The sequence below is a fragment of the Cetorhinus maximus genome, chromosome 7, assembly GCF_964194155.1.
Source record: "Cetorhinus maximus chromosome 7, sCetMax3.hap1.1, whole genome shotgun sequence".
Lineage (NCBI taxonomy): Eukaryota > Metazoa > Chordata > Chondrichthyes > Lamniformes > Cetorhinidae > Cetorhinus > Cetorhinus maximus.
Genome location: NC_135885.1, coordinates 85907345 through 85934419, shown reverse-complemented (window position 1 = coordinate 85934419; position 27075 = coordinate 85907345). Strand labels below are relative to the sequence as shown.

At 44.0% G+C, this 27075-nt stretch overlaps 1 protein-coding gene across 1 annotated transcript in view; it reads right to left on the bottom strand.

The window, feature by feature from the left end:
* Positions 1-27075, bottom strand: part of arhgap42a (Rho GTPase activating protein 42a) — a 480518-nt gene that overhangs the window by 269560 nt on the left and 183883 nt on the right. The window lies entirely within an intron of this gene.

Genomic DNA, 27075 nt, shown 5'->3' with positions numbered 1-27075 from the left:
TTTCAATTTGGAGTGTCCCTACAAGTACTGCAATTCGATTTGTATAATGCGGATCATTATAAAGCCCATTGACAAGGTGATTGAATTAAAAAGCCATTGACAGACGCATTGCACTTCCCTTTGGGTTTCACATTCACTATTGCCGCTACGCATTGCCCACAACCATTTCCAGCAGGTCTGTGAATTAAAATCCAGCACTAAGATTCTGTGATATGAACCAGAGATATACCACCAATGCATTTGCATTCCGTTTTCTCCTACTTTTGATGATTCAATTTTTTGCAACTAAATTTTGTAGAATTTGTAGACCTAAATTTTAGGTCCATATTTTGCAGTCAACAGTCAAAGGATGGCACTTTCCACGGATCTTGAAAAATACTGCCCACAAAGTTTTAGCAGGCTGACGAGTGTAAATTTTCTTATTTTTGATGTCAGGTTCAATTTGGCACCATCTGAAGAGGACCAATGATGTCCAGAAACAGGGCAGACAGCATGCAAGCTGATTACCCAATCAGATTGATTAATTCTCATAGACAGCAAAGCAAGAGATTGAAAGCACGGAATATAAGTCACATTTAAATCATGGCACAGAAAGCGCAATAAAGGTTGGGATGTACACAGGTTGGGATTAGGAGAGAAACATAAATACTAGGAAAATAATTAAATAATTGTAATTTGATTAAAGTCTGCAATTTTTAAAATGCGCTTCCGAAGAAATGAGGCTTCACTTATAAAATTAGATTTTCAGGGTTGAAAAGGTGGTTCAGCAGTAATTATGACATGTTAGACCATTCAAAACTCAGTTGCCTCTGATTGAAGAAGGCCCAGAATTTTCACTCTTCTTTGCAGTGAATATAGTGTATAAATACTTGAAGTTCACGATAATTTTTTTTAACACGCTCATGGTATGTAGGCGTCGCTGGCTAAGCCAGCATTTATTGCCCATCCCTAATTGCCTTTGAGAAGGTGGTGCTGAGCTGCCTTCTTGAAATGCTGCAGTCTAAGTGATGTAGGTACACTACAGTGCTGTTGGTGGGGGTGCGGTGTGGGGGGGGGGGGGGGGGGGGGGGGGGGGCTGCAGTTTCAGGATTTTGACCCAGCGCTAATGAAGGAACAGCGATGTAGTTCCAAGTCAGGATGGTGAGCAGCTTGGAGGGGAACTTGGTGTTCCCATGTGTCTGCTGCCCTTGTTCTTCAAGACGGTGGTGGTCATGGGTTTGGAAGGTATAATCTAAGGAGACTTGGTGAGTTCCTGCAGTGCACCTTGTAGATAGTACACACTATGCATCAGTGGTAGAGGGTGTGAATGTTTGCGGATGGGGTGCCAATCAAGTGGTCTGCTTTGTGCTGGATGGAGTGTTGTTGGAGCTGCAATCATCCAGGCAAGTGGAGAGTATTCCATCACACTCCTGACTTGTGCCTTGTCGTTGGTGGACAGGCTTTGGGGAGTCAGGAGGTGAGTTACTCGTAACAGGATTCTAGCCTCTGGCCTGCTCTTACATCCATAGTATTTATATGGCTAGTCAAGTCCAGTTTCTGGTCAATGGTAACCCCCAGGATGTTATTAGTGGGGGATTCAGCAATGGTAATGCCATTGAATGTCAAGAGGCGATGATTAGATTCTCCCTTGTTGCAGATGGTCATTGCCTGACACTTGTGTGCCACAAATGTTACTTGCCACTTTTTAGCCCAAGCCTGGATATTGTCCAGATCTTGCTGCATTTGGACATGGACCGCTTTAGTATCTAAGAAGTCACAAAGGGTGTTGAACATTGTGTAATCATCAGCAAACATCCCCACTTCTGACATTATGATGGAAAGAAGGTCATTGATGAAGCAACTGAAGATGGTTGGGCCGAGGACGCTATCCTGAGGAACTCCTGCAGTGGTGTCCTGGAACTGAGATGGTTGACCTCCAACAACACAACCATTTTCCTTTGTGCTAGGTATGACTCCAACCAGTGGAGAGTTTCCCCCCTGATTCCCTTCGACTCCAGTTTTCCAAGGAACCTTGATGCCATGCTTGGTCAAATGCTGCCTTGATGTCAAGGGCAGTCACTCTCACTTCACCTCTGGAATTCAGCTTTTTTTGTCCATATTTAACCAAGGCTGTAATGAGGTCAGGAGCTGAGTGACCCTGGCGGGACCCAAACTGAGCGTCAGTAAGCAGGTTATTGCTAAGCAAGTGCCACTTCATAACACAGTTGATGACCTCTTCCATCACTTTACTGATGACCAAGAGTAGGCTGATGGGGCAGTAATTGGCCTGGTTGGATTTGTCCTGCTTTTTGTGTACAGGACAACCTGGGAAATTTTCTATATTGCCAGGTAGATGCCAGTGTTGTAGCAGTATGCAACAGCTTGGCAAGGGGCACGGCAAGTTCTGGAGTACAAGTCTTCAGTACTAGTGCCAGGATATTGTCAGGTCTCATTGACTCTTCGGTATCCTGTGCCTTCAGCTATTTTTTGATATCATGTGGAGTGAATCCAATTGGCTGAAGACTAGCATCTGTGATGCTGGCGACCGCCGGAGGAGGCCAAGATACATCAACCACTCGGCACTTCTGGCTGAAGAATGTTGCAAATGCAATCTTTTGCACTGGCACTGATGTGCTGGGCTCCCCCATTATTGAGGATGGGGATATTTGTGGATCTCCTCCTCCAGTGAGTTGTTTAATTGTCCAACACCATTCATGATTGGGTGTGTCAGAACTGCAGAGCTTAGATCTGATCCACTGGTTGTGGAATCGCCTAGTTCTATCTATCACTCGCTGCTTATGTTGTTTGGCACACAAGTAGTCCTATGTTGTAGCTTCACCAGATTGACACCTCATTTTTATGTATGCCTGTTCTCCCTTCTTCAGTCTTTCTCCAGTTTAAAATAGATTAAGCTAAGGAAAGGTAAGAGTTTTAGTTTTTATTTAAAGTACATAAATAATTTAACATTTCTTTACTGTATTTAACTTAAAGTAAGGGTTTTTTCCAACCAGAGGCATGGCAGGGCAGCTCAGTCCCGTGTTATGTACTGCCTGCAACACGTGGGAAGTCCTAGGCGCTCCTTGCGCTCTAACCGACCACGTGTGCAGGAAGTGCCACCAGCCGCAGCTACTTGAGCTCCGAGTTTCGGAGCTTGAGCAGCAAGCTGAGGGTACTGAGGTGCATCTGTGAGGCTGAGGGTTTCGTGGATAGCATGTTTTTAGATGTGGTCACCCCAGAGCTTATGGAAGTTCAGTCAGAGGGGGAATGGGTGACCATCATTCAGAAGAAAGGTGTCAGGCAGGTAGTCAGGAAATCCCCAGGGTGCATCTCGCTCAAGAACCATTTTCCGTGTTGGAAAATGGTGAGAGTGACGGTTCCTCTGGGGAGTGCAGCCACACTCATGGCACTGTGCGTGGCTCAGCTACATGGTGGGGGGTGGGGGTGGCAGTTGGGAGGAAAAAGAGTGGAAAGGAAATAGTGGTAGGAGGCTCGATAGTAAGGGGAACAGACAGGCGTTTCTGTGGCCGTAGATGTGACTCCAGGATGGTATGTTGCCTCCCTGGTGCCAGGGTCAAGGATGTCACTGAACGGCTGCAGGGCATTCTAAAGGGTGAGGGCAAACAGACAGAGATCGTGGTACATATTGGTACCAACGACATAGGTAGAAAGAGGGATGAGGTCCTGCATGCAGAATTTAAGGACCCAGGAAGCAGATTAAAAAACAGGACCTCAAAGGTAGTAATCTCTGGATTACTTCTGGCACCATGCTCTAATGAGTATTGAAATAGAAGGTTAGTCCAGATGAATGGTTGGCTGCAGAGATGGTGCAGGAGGGAGGCCTTTAGATTTTTGGGACACTGGGACTGTTTCTGGGGTCGATGGGACCTGTACAAGGCAGACGAGTTGCACCTGAACCGGAATGGAACCAATATCCTTGCGGGGAGGTTTGCTAGTGCTGTTGGGGAGGGTTTAAACTAACTTGGCAGGGGGATAGGGTCCTGAGAGGAGGTTCAGCAAGGGGAGATGCACAGCCAAAATTAGAAGAGAGAGCAAGTGAGCCTGGTGGGCATACAAGTTATAGGCCAGTTCAGGCACAAGGGAATTTGGCAAGGTTGGATGGTATTTATTTTAATGTAAGGAGTCTGATGAACAAGGCAAATGAGTTTGAGGGCACAAATTAACCCATGGAAGTATGATGTCATTGCTGTCACAGAGACATAGTTAAGAGAAGGGCAGGATTGGCAGCTCAATATTCCAGGATATAGGGTCTTCAGGCGAGATAGGGAAGGAGGTAAAAGAGGAGGGGGTATTGCAATATTGATCAAGGGATCAATTACAGCAGTAAGGAGGGATGACATCTTAGAAGGCTCCTCAAATGAAGCCATATGGGTAGAACTTAAAAACAAAAAAGAAACAATCACATTGCTGGGAGTGTACTATAGGCCCCTAAACAGTCAGTGAGAAATAGAAGATCAGATATGTAGGCAAATTTCAGAGAAGTGTAAAAGTAATAGGGTAGTAATAGTGGGGGATTTCAACTTCCCCAACATTAACTGGGTTAGTGATATTGTGAAAGGTTTAGAAGGAGCATAATTCTTAAAATGCATCCAGGAGAGCTTTTTAAGCCAGTCTGTAGAAGGTTCAACAAGAGAGGGGGCGGTCCTGGACTTAATTTTAGGGAATGAAGCTGGGCAAGTGGTAGAGGTATCAGTAGGGGAGCATTTTGCAGATAGTGATCATAACTCTATTAGATTCAAGGTTGTTATGGAAAAGGACAAGGATGGGCCAGAAACCAGAGTTCTAAATTGGGGGAAGGCCGATTTTAATAAGATCAGATATGATTTGGCCAGAGTAGACTGGGGGCAGCTACTTTTAGGTAAATCTGCGTCAGAGCAGTGGGACTCATTCGAGAAGGAAATAGGGACAGTACAGAGCCAACATATTCCAGTAAAGATAAAGGGTGGGACCAACAAATCCAGGGAACATTGGATGTCGAGGAAAATGCAGGATTGGATAAAGAGAAAAAGTGAGGCTTATGGCAGATACCGAGGGCTCAAAACAGTGGAAGCCCTAGAGGAGTATAGCATGTGTAGGGAGAACTTAAAAAGGAAATTAGGAGAGCAAAAAGGGGCACGAAAAATATTGGCAGGTAAAATAAAGGAAAATCCAAAGTTATTTTACAAGTACATTAAGAGTAAGAGGATAACTAAGGAAAGAGTAGGGCCCATTAAGAACCACAGTGGTAATTTGTGTGTGGAGCCGGAAGACGTAGGTAGGGTTCTAAATGAACACTTTGTGTCGGTGTTCACAAGTGAGAGGGATGACGTGGGTATGGAAATCAGGCAGAAGGAATGTGATATAATTAAAGAAATTAGCATAGAAAGTGAGGAGGTTCTAAGTGGTCTGGCAGGCTTAAAAGTAGGTAAATCTCCAGGCCCAGATGAAATGTATCCCAGGCTGTTGAGTGAGGCAAGGGAGGAGATAGCAGGGGTGCTGGCAATAATTTTCAATACCTCTGTAGCCACAGAGGAGGTGCCAGAGGATTGGAGGACAGCCAATGTGGTACCGTTATTCAAGAAGGAAGGAAGGGATAAACCAGGGAACTACAGGCCAGTCAGTGTAACCTCAGTGGTGGGGAAACTATTGGATGCAATTCTGAGGGACAGAATTAATCTACACTTGGAGAGGCAGGGATTAATCAAGGACAGTCAGCATGGTTTTAAGGGGTCATATCTGACCAATTTGATTGAATTTTTCGAAGAGGTGACCAGGTGTGTAGATGAGGGCAATGCATTTGACGTAGTCTACTTGGATTTCAGCAAGGCTTTTGATAAGGTCCCGCATGGGAGACTGATATCGAAGGTAAGAGCCCATGGGATCCAAGGCAATTTGGCAAATTGGATCCAGAATTGGCTGAGTGGCAGGAAGCAGAGGGTGATGTTCGAGGGGTGTTTTTGTGACTGCATGCCTGTGTCCAGTGGGGTTCCACAGGGATCAGTGTTGGGTCCCCTGCTGTTTGTGGTATATATAAACGATTTAGACTTGAATGTAGGAGGGTTGATCAGTAAGTTCGCGGATGACACAAAAATTGGTGGGGTGGTAAATAGTGAGGAGGAAGGCCTTAGATTACAGGAGGATATAGACGGGCTGGTGAGATGGGCTGATCAGTGGCAAGTGGAATTTAATCCGGATAAGTGTGAGTTGATGCACTTGGGCAGGACAAACAAGGCACAGGAATACACAATGAAAGTTAGGACCCTGGGAAGTACCAAGGATCAGAGGGACCTTGGTGTGCATATCTACCAGTCCCTTAAGGTAGCCAGACAGGTAGATAAGGTGGTTAAGAAAGCATATGGGATACTTGCCTTTATTAACCGAGGCATAGAATATAAGAGCAGGGAGGTTATGCTGGAACTGTATAAAATGCTGGTTAGGCCACAGCTAGAGTATTGCATGCAGTTCTGGAATCTGCATTATAGGAAGGATATGAATGCACTAGAGAGAGTGCAGAGGAGATTTACCAGCATGTAGCCTGGGCTGGAGAGTTTTAGTTATGAGGAGAGATTGGATAGACTGGGGTTATTTTCCCTGGAGAGCAGAGGAGATGGGGTGGGGGGGGGAGAACACATGAATAAGGTGTATAAAATTATGAGGGGCATAGATAGGGCAAGACAGGAAGGATTTTTTCCCTTTGGTGGAGGGATCAATAACCAGGGGGCATAGATTTAAGGTAAGGGGCAGGAGATTTAGAGGGGATGTGAGGAAAATTTTTTCACCGAGAGGGTGGTAGAAATCTGGAACTCACTGCCTGAAAGGGTGGTAGAGGCAGAAACCCTCATAACATTTGAGAAGTATTTGGATGTGTACTTGCGATGCCATGGCATACAAGTCTATGGGCCTAGTGTTGGAAAATGGGATTAGAATAGTTAGGTACTTGTTTGACTGGCACAGACTCAATGGGCTGAAGGGCCTTTTTCTGTGCTGTAGATCTCTATGACTCTATGGTGCTGCTCCTGGCATTTCCTCTTGCACTCTTCATTGAGCCAGAGTATTCCACCATGGTAGAAATGATTTTTAATGCTTCGACCTGTGAAGTTGCAACAGTGCGCCCTGTGGAGGAGCAGGATATCACTGATAGCAACTTCTGGGTTTTCACGATTAAATGCACATGCATGGATGCCAGAAGTTGCTGTCAGTTTTATACAATAACGACAGCAGCACTGACAATTTCATCCTCATTACAACTACAAATTCTGGGCCATTACGTCACTTCTGATTAGTCTCTGCAACGCTTGGGTGACAGTCTCTGTTGGCCTATTGGGCTCTACTCTGAAACAGAGACCATAATGTATGCACAAGTGTTAAGCATCGGACAGAAGCCAAAGTCACAAGTTCAACATTTAGGTGAGCAGCAATTTTTCTAAAACTAGTCCATTTAAACTAATTAACCGTCATTGGGGTTTTCCCCTTCTTTTTGAGAGCAGATATTCACTCAGCCTAGGAATCAATGCAGAACTGATTCTATGAATTCTTATGCTGTAGTGTTATTTCACATGCTACAACAGAAGGTACTTAATGCAAGACCAATTCAGAATCCCACAGTTTTTTGGTTCTGTGGCCAGGATTATCATAATCATCATGGCATTGGGAGGAATACTCTCTACATTTCCCAGAGAGGCTGGGTGGTGGTGGTGGTGGTGGTGGTGGGTGGGGGGGGGAAGATTTGAGAGGAGAGTGGGTAGGAGGCATGGGAGATGTGGCTCACAGAGTGGCAGAAGGAAAGAAACAACCGTTTATGTTATCCCCAGTTTGGTCTTCTCTTGGTGGTCTAAATGTTGTACACCCCATGAAAGAATTAAAAAAAGAGGTACAACAAGCAATTAGGATGGTAGATGGCATGTGAGCCTTTATTGCAAAGGGACTGGAGTACAAGAATCAGGTAGTCTTGCTCCAATTGTACAGGGCTTTAGTGAGACCATACCTGGAGGAGTACTGTGTACTGTTTTGGTCACCATATTTAAGAAAATATTTACTTGTTTTGGAGGCAGAACAACAAAGGTTCACTAGCTTGGTTTGTGGGATGAAAGTGTTGTCCTACGATGAGGGGTTGAATAAAATGATCCTATACTCTGGAGTTTAAAAGAATGAGAGAGGATCTAAGTGAAAGATAGAAGATTCTGAAGGTGCTTGACAGGGTAGACACTGAGAGGTTGGGAAATCTTGAATGCAGGGACACAATCTCATAATAAGCGGTTGAACATTTAGGAGTGAGATGAAGAGAAATTTCTTCACTCAAAGGGTTATGAATCTTTGGAATTCTCTATTCCAGAGGGTTGTGAATGCTCCATTGTTGAATATATTTAAGACTGAAATGGACAGAGTTTTGGTCTCTCAGGGCATCAGGGGAGCAGGAAGGAAAGTAGAGCTGAGGCAGAAGATCAGCCATGATTATATTGAATGGTGCATCAGGTTCAAGGGGCCATATGGTCTACTGCCGTTCCTATTTCTTGTGCTCAATAAGTAGTTAATTTGGGGAAAACATTGTATTCCTGTACACAAAAAGAAGCATAGTTGGACAGCATACATTCCTTTTGCATGGAGAAAATGACCAAGACAAATACAATAATAACTGACTGTCCCATTTTATTATTTTTGTATTATCTTCCCAATATACATACAAGGAAATCAGCACCGCTATCGAATGAGATCCTATGTAGGCCAAGTTCATACTAACTTGCCATTTTAGATGCTACCACTGATCTTTTTTCTCCAGCTGCATAGGTGTGCTAACACTCGGAACTGTTTCACAGATCAATGTATGCAGTCACATTTTTAGAGTTATTTGGTCTGAATAGAAATCAGCCCTCTGGATTCCTTTCTTTCATAGGTGTTTCACTAAATACATATCATTCAATTGCAATTTGACAAATAATAAAAAAGTTAAATGTATATGAGGAATAAAGAGAATTGGCTTTCCTACATGAGAAAATAAATCAAATCATATTTAATTCATTAACAAAAAAGCATGAGAACCAATGTTAACTTGGCAATGTTTACATGCCTTGGGGACTCTAATGGGAAAGTCTAAGAAAAACAATGTTCACAATAATAACTGAAAGCTAAAGATTTGAGTGGGAATGCAATTTAGTTTTCCCACAGGACAGATCAGTTTCTAAAAACAGTTTAAAAGTCTTATAGCTATTTAGCCAATTTTAACATTTCCTTGGAAATGTTGCACAAATTGCACAAGTATAATCATAAAGGTTCACCATTTTTGCAAGTAATAAAATGCTTTTGCTCTTTGATTGGCCTGCCTGCCAGCACACTATGGTATGCTTTAAAAAGGTAAAACAATATTACGCTAAATAAAATAGAATCACAGGTTCTCTTTTTCCTGGTTAAAAAGGTTGTTGGTGAAAAAGAAGCAGGTACTGAAAATGTTAGGAGGGTTTTATTTTAAAAAATGGACTAGTGTGTGCAAAAACGTGATTTCTGGGGCTGGAAAAATATGTCTTATATGATGCAATTTACAATAGCTTTTTCTTAAACATCAAGGACCAACGTGAAGTTAAATATGCATTATTAAAGATAGTCTGTCGATGCCTTGAAGGCTACGTGGGTGCAGTCAATGAGCCCCTGGACCTGAGAGAATCCATCGACAGCAGCAAAACCCAGCTCCTCTCTGCCTGTGCTGGTCCATCTGTATCAAATTCCACTGCTCCTGGATGAGCTGCCGTTTGTGAGATGCCACCCAAATCCGCAGCATCAGCTGGAACGATCTGAATGCCTAAAAATTCAAGGTGAGGGTGACCTTGATGGCTGCAAGTATGGGACTGCCAAGGGGGTCATGATTCATCAGGTCATTGTGGACCAGAGTGTAAACCACCAAGGCAAACTGCCTGGACAGGCGCAGTTTCCTATGGCCCCGGCGGTCTGTCATTTGCAGGTTGTTGACTAGCGGGCAGTAGATCCAAGGTCTTGGGTAATGCCTTCTTCCCCTTGCAGCCCCTCTCTGTGCTCCTCAGACCTCTGCCTGACCAGGTGATGCCTCTGCTGAAGTTCCTCCTCACTGCTCCATCCAAAGTTAGAGTAACCTGCTCCTATTTCCACCCCCTCAAATACATACCTTAACAAATACATGCCTCTCAGCATCAGCGATAGCAACTCTGTGCCATTAGTTGTGCAGCTAAGCATTATTCTTCCTCTTTCAAATGAGTTGACCTGTGTATCCATTAGCCCTCATGGCTCTCTGCTGTGTTCATGCCAGCTGCACCCTGACGTGCCCTAGACACTGCGTGATCCTTGTGCCTGCCAATTGAAAGTTTGGAACTGCTCCTCTGAAGCCTGTTAATGAGCTCTTCAAGCACTTAATTGCAGGCATCCAGGTTTCTGAATCCCCACCTCCAACCCCATTCGCCCTTTGAAAATCAAATCACATTTCGAAGGCAGCAGGATCCAATGTCACCCTCTGGGAATGCAATTTTCAGATTGCATCCGCACCCAAATGGCAATTGAAAATCCAGCCCCTAATGTTTGCTTTATTGTCCTATGAAGCACTGATCTGGAATAGCACCAAAATATTTTATCAAGTGCTAAGATAATTGAAGTAGTCCTCTAATTTGAAGAAGTTAGCAGGAAGCAAACATTGCTCCATAATCAGCCCGCAATAACATCATTGTTTCAAAATAACGCACAGCTTCTGCGGGATGAGAACGGAACAACAAAAACTGATATGCCGCAATGTTGAACTGTCAAAACATGATGACTTGTTTCTGCCATAAGCTACAATTCATGATTTTTGGAGGACCAACAGCCAACATCATCGTAAATCCCAGTGCTCCTTCCATACTTGGAGTTGGGCCTTTTTGCTATACTTTGCAATTAGATTAAAGTATTCATTGTGTAATGTGCAACTAGGTGTCAATATGCCTGGAGATTCAAAAATCAAAGAATACACACAAACTTATTTTTAATTTGAAGTTCCTTAAACATGGAGGCAATTAATGCTTTCCAGGCACTTTGGCAGAATAAAGCCTAGTTCCCTCCATGGACCAGTATTTTTCCATTAGTTGATTGCAGGAGCACATTCTGTGTTTAGAAAAAATAGACAAACTAAAAGGGCACATATTTATTCTAAAATTGAGGAAATTGCCTTAACATAATTAAACATTTTCCTAAAGATCATCACAAATTTGGCATTTCATGAACAATGCATGTTTTCTTACTCTATCCCAGAAAATATTATGGAAATAGCAGTTTCAATTTATCCTGTGATAGATTTTCTAAATTTACCCTAACCCACATTTGACATATCAGTGGTCTGCATACAGGAGTATCCAAAATTACATCCCCAAAGTGCTAAATTTCAAAAGACAAACAAGACATAATGGGACACTCATTATTCATCTACTTTGGTGAAAAACCATGGTCCACAAATTAAATTTTTCAGATAAAATGGATGCCCAAGAGTCCGTGTCATGCAATATGCATCCCACACCGGAATAGTTTTGCTCGATTGTTGGCTTGGGCTGCTCTGTAGGCACCTCATAATAATATTCAAATAATTGCCCTATGTGGTTGTAAACTGGTCTATCTGACTCACATGATAAACTGGCTCAGCAAATCAAGGTGCTAACAGGCAGCAAGGAGTCTGCAGGAGCACTATTTAAAAGGCACATCCCGTCCACAGAGGTTGGTTGCTGGTTTGTCCTTTTTTGGGCTATTCTGCGCATTCCAAAAGTAAATTTCGACTTCTGGAAACAATTTTGTGCTGGACTGCTTTTTTCTGCTTTGCAAACAGCTTATTACAGTCATGGGTGGTCTGACAGGTCTGCCTTTGTGGCTGAAGGATGAGTGGGAGAAGTTGAGACAAGACAGCAGAAACATCTGGGAGTACAGGGAGGAGGAGAGCACTTCACCAGAGGGCCAACCCACAGCGGGACTTCAAGGAGGACTTCTTCAACTTCACTGAGGAGCAATGCACTTCACCAAGGAAGCTGACACTGAGGTATGTCATCTGCTGTAGCCACAAGTGGAGACCCAAACTACATAGACTATACAGCACAGAGCAGAACTTTCAGACCAACCGGTCCATGTCGGAAATGAGCACATGGACAACTGTGCATGGCTGTCAGGCTCACCAAAGGCTTTAACTTTATGCCATGAGACTGTTCCAGCTGCAACAGGCAACTTCAGCAATAGCTTGAGCTTTCTGTGCACTGCTGATACAAGGAAGTCACCAAGACTCTCTGTGACAGGAAGGAAACCTACATCTCTTACCCCACATACAGATCAAAGCAGGATAAGACAGCATTAGCCTTCACTGTGCCAATATTGCCTTACATGCTCACCACTGCCAACCTGACGTCCTTAATAGAAAGGGATACTACTCCTTAAATATGCCACTTCTTGCAACCATCAAGCAAATCTATGCCTGGTTTCCTGGCAGCAATCATGACTCCTTCGTCCTGCCCCAGTTCTGTGCTGCCTTATTCTAACTACGCCACCCGGTCTCAGTTTGGCTAATTTGCAACAAGAGATAACTCTTTGGGACCTGGCTTTTGATCCCTGTCAGGAATTCAGGCACAGACACAGGAGTATACAGCAATGAAAGCCATGCCACCGCCAGGAATATAATTCAGCAAATGATCCAGAAGCTCATTAAACACTTCTGCTGCCTGAACAGTTTGGGAGGAGCTTAGAAATATACTCCTGACAATGTTTACAGATTTGTGATTATATGCTGTCCAACATCACATTACTGAGGGACCAACTTTTACCACTACTAAAGTAGCAAAAATTGGAAAAAGAGCAACATCACAAAGAGGTGTTACCTAGAGGGCATTCAACACCAATGGGGTAAACAGGACATCCCTTCTCCAGGCAATCACAGAGGCCAAGGTCTATAAAGTAGCATTGGTGAATCTGGGATCCCATTCTACCATTCTCCCAGCTATTTTCTGTTTACAATCTTTCTTCCTCTCTGCAGCCACAATGCACCTTCCCATTAAGAGGAGCTGGTTTATTTTATGTGACATCAGATAAATTTAATTTCTAGTACCTCTCCCCTCAAAAATGCAGCACTTGTAGCATAGAGACATACGCCCTGCTATCTGAAGGCCCATTAGCAGGCATGATCAAATTTCTAGGCGCATAATTTTTCACATGCAATGTATCATGCAAAATATTTTATGCTAGTTGTAAACACTTAGATGAAAATAGTGCTCTAAATTGAATAAAGCACACCCATTTTCAAGGTATGTGACACTGATAAAGCAAACCACCTCATCGAAGCCCTCAATGCTGCATGTTTTGCCAAATGGGAGGAAATAACAGCACTGCTCAATTTCACTCATTCCAGTAAAAAGTGCTGGAGGCGGATTCGCAGTCTTGGAGCAACCCAAAAATCATCTACATAAAATTGCCCATCAGTCACCCTGAACCAAGTTGCCAGACATCTGCTCCACTTTAGCCCTCGCCACAATCATACATAATATTTCTTTCCCCTTTCTGGATTCACCAATCAATTCACCAAACAATCACAGAAGGGCTCGAATGAAGTGATAACACCCATTGTTGACATCTGGTTACAAATATCATCTGATATTTATGCAGCGTGGGTCATTAATATCAAGAACAGTGACAATATAATGCAGTGTCAGTTTGTGTGTAGCCTATAGGTGATTTTTTTCTTATTCATTCACGGGATGTGGGCTTCACTGACTGGGCCAGCATTTATTGCCCAAACCTAGTTCCCCTTGAGAAGGTGGTGGTGAGCTGCCTTCTTGAACCGCTACAGTCCATGTGGTGTAGGTACACCCACCATGCTATTAGGAAGGGAGTTCCAGGATCTTGATCCAGTGACAGTGAAGGAATGGCAATATATTTCCAAGTCAGGATGGTGAGTGACTTGGAGAGCAACCTCCAGGTGGTGGTGTTCCCATCTATCTGCTGCCCTTGTCCTTCTAGATGGTAGTGATCATGGGTTTGAAAGGTGCTGTCTAAGGAGTCTTGGTGAATTTCTGCAGTGTAGATGCTGCTACTGTGTGTCAGTGGTGGAGGGAGTGAATTTTTGTGGATGTGGTGCCAATCAAGTAGGTTGCTTTGTCCTGGACGGTGTCAAGCTTCTTGAGTATTGTGAGAGCTGCACTCATCCAGGCAAGTGGGGAGTATTCCATCACACTCCTGACTTGTGCCTTATAGACGGTGGGCAGGCTTTTGGGAGTCAGGAGGTGAGTTACTCGTCGCATGATTCCTAGCTTCTGACATGCTCTTGTAGCCACAGCATTTATATGGCTAGTCCTGCTCAGTTTCTGGTCAATGGTAACCCCCAGGGTGTTGATAGTGGGGGATTCAGTGATGGTAATGCCATTGAAAATCAAGGGGCGATGGTTGGATTCTTTCTTGTTGGAGATGGTCATTGCCTGGCACTTGTGTGGTGCGAAAGCTAATTGTCACTTCTCAGCCCAAGCCTGGATATTGTCCAGGTCTTGCTGCATTTGGGCACAAACTGCTTCAGTATCTGAGGAGTCGCGAATGGTGAACATTGTGCAATCATCAGTGAACATCCCCACTTCTGACCTTATGATGGAAGGAAGGTCATTGATGAAGCAGCTGAAGATGGTTGGGCCAAGGACACTATCCTGAGGAGCTCCTGCAGTGATATCCTGGAGCTGAGATGACTGACCTCAAACAACCACAACTATCTTCCTTTGTGCTAGGTATGACTCCAACCAGTGGAGAGTTTTCCTACGATTCCCATTGACTCCAGTTTTGCCAAGGCTCCTTGATGCCACACTCAGTCAAATGCTGCTTTTATGTCAAGGGCAGTAAGTCTCAACTCACCTTGGGAGTTCAGCTCTTTTGTCCATGTTTGAACCAAAGCTGTAATGAGGTCAGGAGCTGAGTGGTCCTAGTGGAACCCAAACTGAGCATCAGTGAGCAGGTTATTGCTGAGCAAGTGCCGCTTGATAGCACTGTTGATGATCCCTTCCATTACTTTACTGCTTATCGAGAGTAGACTGATGGGGCGGTAATTGGCGAGGTTGGATTTGTCCTGCTTTTCATATACAGGACATACCTGGGCAATTTTCCACTTAGCCGGGTAGATACCAGTGTTGTAGCTGTACTGGAATCACTTGGCTAGGGGCACAGCAAGTTCTGGAGCACAAGTCTTCAGTACTATTGCCGGAATATTGTCAGGGCCCATAACCTTTGCAGTATCCAGTGCCTTCAGCCATTTCTTGATATCACGTGGAGTGAGTCGAATTGGCTGAAGATTGGCCTCTGTGATGCTGGGGACCTCCAGAGGAGGCCGAGATGGATCATCCACTCGGCACTTCTGGCTGAAGATTGTAGCAAATGCATCAGCCTTATCTTCTGCACTGCTGTGCTGGGCTCCTCTATCATTGAGGATGGGGATATTTGTGGAGCCTCCTCCTCCAATGAGTTGTTTAATTGTCCACCACCATTTGTGACTGGATGTGGCAGGGCTGCAGAGCTTAGATCTGATCCGTTGGTTGCGGGATTGCTTAGCTTTGTCTATCACTTGCTGCTTATGCTGTTTGGCATGCAAGTAGTCCTGAGTTATAGCTTCACCAGGTTGATACCTCATTTTTAGGTATGCCTAACGCTGCTCCTGGCATGTCCTCCTGCACTCTTCATTGAACCAGGGTTGATCCCCTTGCTTGATGATAATGGTAGAGTGGGGGATATGCCAGGCCATGAGGTTACAGGTTGTGTTTGAGTACAATACTGCTGCTGCTGATGGCCCACAGTTGCTAGATCTGTTCAAAATCTATCCCATTTAGCATGGTGGTAGTGCGCACAACACGATGGGGGGTACCCTCAACGTGAAGGCGGGACTTCGTCTCCACAATGACTATGCGGTGGTCATTCTTACCAATACTGTCATGGACAGATGCATCTACGGCAGGCAGGTTTGTGAGATTGAGGTCAAGTATGTTTTTCCCTCTTGTAGGTTCCCTCACCACCTGCTGCAGACCCAGTCTAGCAGCTATGTCATTTAGGACTCGGCCAATCCAGTCAATGGTGGTGCTACCAAGCCACTCTTGGTGATAGACATTGAAGTCCCCCACCCAGAGTATATTCTGCGTCTATGTAACCCTCAGTGCTTCCTCCAAGTGATGTTCAACATGAAGGAGCACTGATTCATTAACTGAAGGAGGGCGGTACGTGGTAATCAGGAGGTTTCCTTGCACAGGTTTGACCTGATGCCATGAGACTTCATGGGGTCCGGAATCGATGTTGAGGACCCCGAATGTATACAACTGTGCTGCCACCTCTGCTGGGTCTGTGCTGCCGGTGGGACAGGATGGTGATGGTGGAGACTGGGACATTTTCTATAAGGTGCGATTCCGTGAGAATGACTATTGCAGGCTGTTGCTTGACTAGCTTGTGAGACAGCTCTCCCAATTTCGGCACTAGCCCACAGATATTAGTAACGAGGACTTTGCAGGAAATTGCCGTTGTTGTTTCCAGCACCTAGGTTGATGCCAGGTGGTCCGTCCAGTTTCATTCCTTTTTATTGACTTTCCTTTCCCTAAAGGGCATTAATGTCCAACAATCAACAATGGTCATCATTAGACTTTTAATTCCAGATTTTTATTGCCACTATGCCATTGAATTCAAATTCCACCATCTGCCGTGGTGGGATGTGAACCCGGGTCCCCAGAGCCTTATCCTGGGTTTCTGGATTACTAGGAAAGCGACAATACCACTATGACATCGCCTGCCCCACTGTGACTATTTAACAAACCAGACAGTACAAATTTTATTTTAAAAGCATTGTGCAAAATCGTTGATTTGACAGGGAAATATCCCATTAGTTATTTATAATATTGTGCAGACGATAACCCTGATTTTGGTGGCTGCCTTAGCCTTCACTAATATGTTCTGCACATTGCACCATATGGACATAGTGACAGTAAATTCATATTTGGGGTAAGATCCATTACTTGCAACCCAGAAAAATGGCACAAAATCTTTTCTCTTCTGTAGAAGTAGAAGACTTTCTTCTGCCTGAGTGTATATTATTCAATATAATCATTTCATAGAAGGGGTGTAATTGGATTCTATTTTATCAGTAATATCACAGGGTAAAAAGATCAAATGACTCCTGAGCAACAAAGTGGAATGATTGAACAACTTGGTCTTCACTGTCAGTGAGAAGTGTTGAAGCCCTCAGGAGTCTCTGTCCAACACAAAGGACAAAGAGGACCAAGACCAAATGGTTCACACTTGTATATGTTTTCTTGATCAGCAAGTCTAAAGACTCTGCTGATTGCTGCTGTTCACTACTCTATATTTTCAAAATCTACTATGTAACCTCATCACAATATTTAAATATCTCAAAAAACTCAAAAAGCACCAAGATAGAGTGGAATAATAGGTAAGTAAAAAAAGGACAAGATTGAAGTCAATGGAAAAGACTTAAGAATCATATGCAGTGCAAACAGGTTACTGGTTCACTATGAACCCATTATGCACAAATGTCTTGGCAATTTTACCCCACAAACCTGCTCACAATAAACTTTCAGTAGCAACAAAATAAACAGAACTCCAGCCAGGATTCCACCCTCTATTTGCAAGATAATTATGGAAGACAAAGGTCATCTATTCCAGCTCGTCTCATCCATCCTGAATGACATACGACCATTAAGATTTATTAGGACCAGGAGTAGGCCATTCATCCCCTTGCGCCTGCTCCACCATTTGATAACATTGCCTACATTATACAGGTGACTACAACTCAAAAGTACTTAGTTGGCTGTAAAGCGATTTGGGACATTGTGAAAAGTGCTGTATGAATGTAGGTTTTGTCTTTCATTAACCCTGCATGCAGTAGGCAGAGTGACGGTAGCAATGGTGAAATTAGAAGCCCAATGCTGAGTCTCCAAGGATAATTAATCACAGAGAAATCAACTGATGCTAGAAAAGTGGCTACAAAGAATTCACTACATTTACCAAACAATTCAACCCTGTAGCTAATAAACCTTACCATTCTGACTTCTCTGGCACCAACTCACTGTCATCCAATTGTATTGTACACTGTGAATTTACAGCCTATCCAAGGGTTCTATATGATGTTGCATTACATTTGTACTAAATAAATGTGCAAATACTATTCTTAAAAAATTGTAATTGTTGTTTGAGATATGAGAGAAACAGGCAAGTAAGAAAGTAGAAAAATTGAATTAATAAATACGAAACTCCAACAGCAAAAAATGAATGTGACAGCAAAATCCCACGAGAAATCATTTCTAGACACAATTAAGTCATAGGATTGGGTTTCTTTAAAGACCCTTTTTGGTAAAAGCCCTTTATGCTGTATCTCTGGAATTTCAATGGATTTTTTTTGCCAAAGTTACAATGGATGATTGGGAATCCTCACCCCAGAGAACTTTTTAATCCCACAGTGTGACCCCGTACTGCTAGATTTTAAACAGGATGGTGCAAGGTGGGGTGAACCTAGGATGGAGTAGAATTTTGTAAAACCTTTCTTTAAAAAATGTCTTTGTCATGAATAGGGATTTCATTCTCAGGCTTTGCAAAAGCAATAGAATGGATGATAGTGAGTCAACATCCTGTTTTGCACCAATCCCGGTTTTTAGTTTCTTACATTCACAAGCCATCAACACAGCATGTCATCAGAATTGTGTCTACTTCAGGGCATAATAAAAATTTAGACTGCTATTTATATGGTGGTTTAAGTTCAAAAGAGAATTTTGAGAAGTGGACAGTATTTATACACCCCTCAATTTCCCACCCAGGAGTACAGCTCCAACAACTGTCAAGAAGCTTGACACCATCCAGAACAAAGCAGCCCACTTGATTGACACCCCATCTACAAACATTCACTCCCTCTGGGAGTGCTGGCTAGGCCAGCATTTATTGCCCATCCCTAATTGCCCTCAAGAAGGTGGTGGTGAGCTGCCTTCTTGAACCCTGGCAGTCCATGTGGTGTAGGTACACCCACTGTGCTGCTAAGGAGGGAGTTCCAGGATTTTGACCCAGCGACAGGGAAGGAATGGAGATATATTTCCAAGTCAGGGTGGTGAGTGGTTTGGACGGGAACTTCCAGGTGGTAGCGTTCCCATATATCTGCTACCCTTGTCCTTCTAGATGGTAGTGGTCGTGGATTTGGAAGATGCTGTCTAAGGAGCCTTGGTGTGTTTGTGCAGTGCACCTTGTAGATGGTACAGACTGCTGCCACTGTGTATCGGTGGTGAAGGGGGGTGAATGTTTGTGGATAGGTGTCAATCAAATGGATTGCTTTGTCCTGAATGCTGTCAAGCTTCTTGAGTGTTGTTAAAGAAGTCTAGTAGTAATAGCTGGAAACTAGAATTATACAAGGTGCTGTGCCATTGTGAAATACTGAGAAGCTTTTCTTTGCCGGACAAGGGAAATTTCTCCCAGGCACGCTTGAATAAAGATTTTACCTGGATCTTACGGACTCCAGAGTGGCTTTTTTCCACAACAGGGACCTCAGTACAAACCCCTTATTTTTTTTTTTGCAAAAATATATTTTATTAATAAATTACGCACTTGTGGATAGACACAAACAATGCTGCACATTACTGATGAGTATCCCCTCTACAGACAAAGTGGTGGACTAATCACCTTAAATTCAGCAACTGAGGAGGTAATCGTTTGGTTTCGGGGATTTGCATTCGCTAAATAAATAAAATTTTCAAGGTATCTACTTCAGCAATCCAGGAGGCAAGAAAGAAAAGTATTGATATTCATCCAAAGTCTTGGATGCTTTGCATACAATTACCATAAGCAAATGCAGCACTTGCTCATTTTATCTACAAGGTCCTACACACACTGAGATGACTCTTCAATTAATCAGTTTTCTGAAGAGCTAGATGAAGGAAGGGCATTGACCTGAACACCCAAAAAACTCTCTGCCCTTCTTCAATTGCTGTTATGGGTCCTCTATCATCCACTTGAACAAGCAGTTTGGATGTCAGTTTAATATCTCATCCAAAGAATCAAATCTCTGACAATGCAACACTAAACTCTTTCAGCACTAGATTCTGCAAGCCATAAGCTAGATAATATGATACCTCTCCAAAAGCAAACAACCACCACTAGCTTTTGTATCTTCAGATCTAACTAAACGTTTTCAGGTTCTAGATGTAGCAATCACCATTCAAAATTGCTGTGGGAAAACAGATGTCCGAAGGCTTGCATATTTCACTGCAGGTGGAAAATTGAGGAAAGCCAACCTGACTGAAGTTTTTGAGTGGGTGGCTAGTGCTCCATTGCCAAAGGGTTCATAAAGGCTAAAAATCATAATAAGAATATCAGTTTCAGCAGACACAACTGGAGGAACAATTGGGGATTTCAATGGGAGAAAAATCTACAAAGAAGCACTTTGTTGATAACAGTAACGTGAGGACTGAATTCAGTTGTTCCAACTGATCAATTGCAATGAAGAGCTTCTAGAGATTGGCTCATAAAGCATCAATATCCTGAAGTACTATCGCACATTTTATAGCTTATGTATAACTGTGTTAACACATAACAACATTTAAGTTAACCTGTAGATGGCAATGGTGTAAAAGAAATTTGAAAAGCAGCAGTAAACTGGTGAACTGTATTTAGTACGGGGTGGGAACACAAATATGACTGCACTGTAAATCATTCACCTGACTGTGTCTTAATTCATTTGCACTGAGACAAATGTACTTTCTGAAAAAACGAAAGATATTTATCACACTTTATAAAAATGTAAAAATGTAATACATTTCTTAAAGCACTAGCCCCTACATCTGTGGCCCAGAATTTGCGAAAACAGCATCAGCATCAAACACCAGAAGTGAGGCCATTTCATTCCACAATCAAAAAAAATGGCAAATTCACATCACAATTTTCTGGAAATATAATTAAAATTTGCTGCAGTGAGCACAACAGCAGCTTGGGAGCAGCGTTGCCTATGTCTGACATATGTCCAAGGTAGGGTCTGATACAGAAGAATAGGATTGGCCCAGATTGTGCAATTATAATGACAGCGAAACTGTCAGCATTTGCCGTCATTACAACAGTGAAGCTAGCAACTCCTGGTGTCCATACATGCACAGTAAAACACAGAAATGCAGAAGTTACCAGTGATTTCCTCCTCCTCCACAGGGTGCACTATTGAATTTCCCATGGATGACAGTCTTTAGAAACCAATCTCCCATTTTAGGCTGTCATATTGCTTTAAAAAAAACTTACATCTTGTTGAAATTAATTTTCTGGCCTGGAAAAATTGATTTCTATTTGTGTGATGCCAAATTACTATACTACGATAAAAGTTCCATAGATTTTTAATATAATTATTTGAAACAAAATTGTTTATGATATTGCAGCTTCTACCAGCACAGGTCGAGAGAGCCACTAATAAAGCATATGGCATCCTGGGCTTTAGCAATAGAGGCAGAGAGTACAAAAGCATGGAAGTTATGTTAAACTTGTATAAAACACTGGTTTGGCCTCAACTGGAGTACTGTATCCAGTTTTGAGCACTTTAAGATTGTGAAGGCATTAGGGAGGGTGCACAAGAATGGTTCCAGTGATGGGTAACTTTGGTTACATAGAAAGACTGAAGAAGTTGATGCTGTTATCCTTGGAGAAGAGACAGATAGGGAGAAACTGTTCCCTTTGATGGAAAGATCATGAACCAGAGGTTATAGCTTTAAGAGAATTGGCAAAAGAAGCAATGGTAACATGCGGAAAAATCTTTTTCAAGCAGTGAGTGGTTAGGATCTGGAATGCACTGCCTGAGAGTGTGGTAGAGGCAGGGTCATCTGAGGCATTCAAAAGAGGTTTGGATCATTACCTGAAAAGTAAAATTTGCAGGGCTACAGGAAAAGGCAGGGCGTGGCACTAGGTGAATTTCTTCCTCAAAGGGCCAACACAGATACAACAGGCCAATGGCCTCCTTCTGTGCTGTGACCATTTTATGATTGTACCTTATTCCTATTTGTGTATCCCAATCTTTATTTTGTTATCTGCAAAATGATTTAAAAAGTGAAGAATTATTAATGCATTTTACTTCATGGTTTGCTGTCTTCAAATTCAGCCAAGTGATTGGCTGCTTCGTTTACTTCATGACATCACTGTTGCTGGATGCCCTTAACCTAGCACCAAAATCAAACTAACATCAGGCCAGGTGAAATCCATGCCACAGTTTATGAGATCTTTCTTCAAAATCAGCGATGAGTGCCAGCACTTCATGCTGATCACAAAATCCAAGCCAAAATTTAGCAGGGACTCATTTAGGAGCAATGGCTTTGATCTGATAGCACAAGATGGGTGCTATTGTGTGAGGAGAGAATATCCAAGTGGGCTTAATTTGATTGATGAGTTTTACAAAAATATACATTGGCAATGCAAAAAGTTCTTTACATATAGAGTTGTTTCCATAACATTGTGCAATTCTTAACCATATTGCATTACTGGTCACCATCTATACTTAGCGCTCAAGCACAATAATTAAGAAAAATTAGCAACAGGAAAATCAGGAGATGCTGCGCTGTCAAAACACTCTTAATTAAGGTTTAGGATTTCAATGAAGTTCCTAGAACAAATTGGTAAAAAAAAGTTACCCTCAAGTAACCCGCTAAGCAGTTGAGTATTTTACTGATTCTGAGTCCTGCAGCGCCATTCGGTTCATAACAGTGTCTGTCACAGTCACAGATCTGCCATTGATTTCGATGAGGACAAAATAATTAGCTTTTTAACTTCTTATGTCTGACTACTGCAAGTGCTGTTTTGTATCCAAAATAGCATCTACAGCATGCATGCACTTTACTAACCACACTGGATGCCATTTTGATCAGCGTATTAGCACACACACACACACAGGGAGTGGGAGCATCCATCAGAAGTATGCAGATTGTGACATTAATCAGTGCAATTACCTGGAAAAACTCAGCAGGTCTGGCAGCATCGGTGGAGAAGAAAAGAGTCGACGTTTCGAGTCCACATGACCCTTCAACAGAACTGAGTGTAGTTAGGAGAGGGGTGAAATATAAGCTGGTTTAAGGTGGGGGGCGGGGGGAGAGAAGTTGAGGGTGGGGTGGTTGTAGGGACAAGCAAGCATTGATAGGAGCAGATAATCAAAAGATGTCACAGACAAAAGGATCAAAGAGGTGTTGAAGGTGGTGATATTATCTAAGAAAAGTGCTAATTAAGAATGGATGGCAGGACACTCAAGGTACAGCTCTAGTGGGGTGGGGTGGAAAGACTGACAAGGTATTAGTTGTAGATTTAAAAATAATGGAAATAGGTGGGACAAGAAAAATCTATATAAATTATTGAAAAAAACAAAAGGGAGGGGGAAGAAACGGGGTGGGGATGGGGGGAGGGAGTTTAAGATCTAAAGTTGTTGAATTCAATATTCAGCCCGGAAGGCTGTAAAGTGCCTAGTCGGAAGATGAGGTGCTGTTCCTCCAGTTTACGTTGGGCTTCACTGGAACAATGCAGCAAGCCAAGGACAGACATGTGGGCAAGAGAGCAGGGTGGAGTGTTAAAATGGCAAACGACAGGGAGGTTTGGGTCTTTCTTGCGGACAGACCGCAGGTGTTCTGCAAAGCGGTCACCCAGTTTGCGTTTGGTCTCTCCAATGTAGAGGAGACCGCATTGGGAGCAACGAATGCAGTAGACTAAGTTAGGGGAAATGCAAGTGAAATGCTGCTTCACTTGAAAGGAGTGTTTGGGCCCTTGGACGGTGAGGAGAGAGGAAGTGAAGGGGCAGGTGTTGCATCTTCTGCGTGGGCATGGGGAGGTGCCATAGGTGGGGGTTGAGGAGTCAGGGGTGATGGAGGAGTGGACCAGGGTGTCCCGGAGGGAACGATCCCTACGGAATGCCGCCGGGGGGGTGAAGGGAAGATGTGTTTGGTGGTGGCATCATGCTGGAGTTGGCGGAAATGGCGGAGGATGATCCTTTGAATGCGGAGGCTGCTGGGGTGATAAGTGAGGACAAGGGGGACCCTATCATGTTTCTGGGAGGGAGGAGAAGGCGTGAGGGCGGATGTGCGGGAGATGGGCCGGACACGGTTGAAGGCCCTGTCAACGACCATGGGTGGAAAACCTCGGTTAAGGAAGAAGGAGGACATGTCAGAGGAACTGTTTTTGAAGGTAGCGTCATCAGAACAGATGCGACGGAGGCAAAGGAACTGAGAGAATGGGATGGAGTCCTTACAGGAAGCGGGGTGTGAAGAGCTGTAGTCGACGTAGCTGTGGGAGTCAGTAGGCTTGTAATGGATATTGGTGGACAGTCTATCATCAGAAATTGAGACAGAGAGGTCAAGGAAGGGAAGGGAAGTGTCAGAGATGGACCATGTGAAAATGATGGAGGGGCGGAAATTGGAAGCAAAATTAATACATTTTTCCAGGTCCTGACAGGAGCATGAAGCAGCACCGAAGTAATCATCAATGTACCGGAGAAAGAGTTGTGGGGGGGGCCGGAGTGTTCCACATACCCCATAAAGAGACAGGCATAGCTGGGGCCCATGCGGGTACCCATAGCCACACCTTTTATTTGGAGGAAGTGAGAGGAGTTAAAGGAGAAATTGTTCAGTGTGAGAACAAGTTCAGCCAGACGGAGGAGGGTAGTGGTGGATGGGGATTGTTCGGGCCTCTGTTCAAGGAAGAAGCTAAGGGCCCTCAGACCATCCTGGTGGGGGATTGAAGTGTAGAGGGATTGGACATCCATGGTGAAGAGGAAGCGGTTGGGGCCAGGGAACTGGAAATTGTTGATGTGACGTAAGGTGTCAGAGGAATCACGGATGTAAGTGGGAAGGGACTGGACAAGGGGAGAGAGAAGGGAGTCAAGATAACGAGAAATGAGTTCCGTGGGGCAGGAACAGGCTGACACGATCGGTCTGCCAGGACAGTTCTGTTTGTGGATTTTGGGTAGGAGGTAGAAGCGGGCCGTCCGAGGTTGGGCGACTATCAGGTTGGAAGCTGTGGGAGGAAGATCTCTAGAGGAGATGAGGTCAGCGACAGTCCTAGAAACAATGACTCGCAGACACTTCCTCCTACCTCTCCCTGGACCATGACCCCACCATGGAACATCAAGCCATTGTCAGCACCAGGCATGGCTAAAAATAAGGTGTCAACCTGGTGAAGCTATATCACAGGGTTACTTGCATAAGCAGTAAATGATAGACAGGGCTAAGCGATCCCACAACCAACGGATCAGATCTAAGCTCTGCAGTCCTGCCACATCCAGTCAGAAACGGTGGTGCTCAATTAAACAACTCACTGGAGGAGGAGGCTCCACAAATATCCCCATCCTCAATGATGGAAGAGCCCAGCACACCAGTACAAAAGATAAAGCTGAAGCATTTCCTACAATATTCAACCAGAAGTGCCGAGTGGATGATTCACCTCAGCATCCTCCGGAGGTCCCTAGCATCACAGGTGCCAGTCTTCAGCCAATTCGATTCACGCCACATGTTATAAAGAAACGGCTGAAGGCACTGGATAGTGCAAAGGCTATGGGCCCTGACATCATTCCGACAATAGTACTGAAGACTTGTGCTCCAGAACTTCCTGCAGCCTTAGCCAAGCTGTTCCAGAGCAGCTACAACACTGGCATCTACCCGGCTATGTGGAAACTTGCCCAGGTATGTCCTGTACGAAAAAAGCAGGACAAATCCAGCCCGGCCAATTACTACCCCATCGGTCTACTCTCCATCATCAGTGAAGTAATGGAAAGGATCATCAAGCGGCACTTATTTAGCAATAACCTGCTCCCTGACACCCAGTTTGGGTTCCGCTAGTGCCACTCAGCTCCTGACCTCAGTACAGCTTTGGTTCAAACACAGACAAAAGAGCTGATTTCTAGAGCAGAGGTGGGGGTGACTGCCCTTGACATTAAGGCAGCATTTGACCGAGTGTGGCATCAAAGAGCCCTAGCAAAACTGGAGTCAATGAGAATCAGGGGGAAAACTCTCTGCTGGTTGGAGTCATACCTAGCACAAAGGAAAATGGTTGTGGTTGTTGGGAGGTCAGGCATCTCAGCTCCAGGGCATCACTGCAGGAGTTCCTCAGGGTAGTGTCCTTGGCCCAACCATCTTCAGCTGCTTCATCAATGACCTCCCTTCCATCATAAGGTCAGAAGTGGGGATGTTTGCTGATGATTGCACAATGTTCAGCACCATTCGCGAGTCGCGAATACTGAAACAGTCCATAACCAAATGCAGCAAGTCCTGGACAACATCCAGGCTGATAAGTGGCAAATAACATTCACGCCACACAAGTGCCAGGCAATGACTATCTCCAACAAGAGAGAATACAACCATTGCCCCTTGATGTTTAATGGTATTGTTATCACTGAATCCCCCACTATCAACATCCTGGGAATTACTATTGACCAGAAGCTGAACTGGACTAGCCATATAAATGCTGTGACTACAAGAGCAAGTCAGACGCTAGGAATCGTGTGACGAGTAACTCACCTCCTGACTCCCCAGAGCCTGTCCACCATCTACAAGGCACAAGTCTGGATTGTGATGGAATACTCCCCACTTGCTTGGATGAGTGCAGCTCCCACAACACTCAAGAAGCTTGACACCATCCAGGACAAAGTAGCCCGCTTGATTGGCACCACATCCACAAAAATTCACTCCCTTCTTCAACAACGCACAGTAGCAGCAGTTTGTACCATCTACAAGATGCATTGCAGGAATTCACCAAGGCTTCTATGACAGCATCTTCCAAACCCGCGACCACTGCCATCTAGAAGGTCAAGGGCAGCAGATAACTGGGAACACTACCACCTGAAAGTTCCCCTCCAAGTCATTCACCGTCCTGACTTGGAAATATATCGCCGTTCCTTCGCTGTCACTGGGTCAAAATCCTGGAACTCCCTTCCTAACAGCACTGTGGGCGTACCTACATCACTTGGGCTGCAGCGGTTCTAGAAGGCAGCTCACCACCACCTTCTCAAGGGCAACTAGGGATGGGCAATAAATGCTGGCCCAGCCAGCAAAGCCCACATCCCTTGGATGAATAATAAAAAAGTAATTGGCTGGGTTGGGTTTGTCCTGCTTTTTGTAGGCAGGATATGTCTGATCT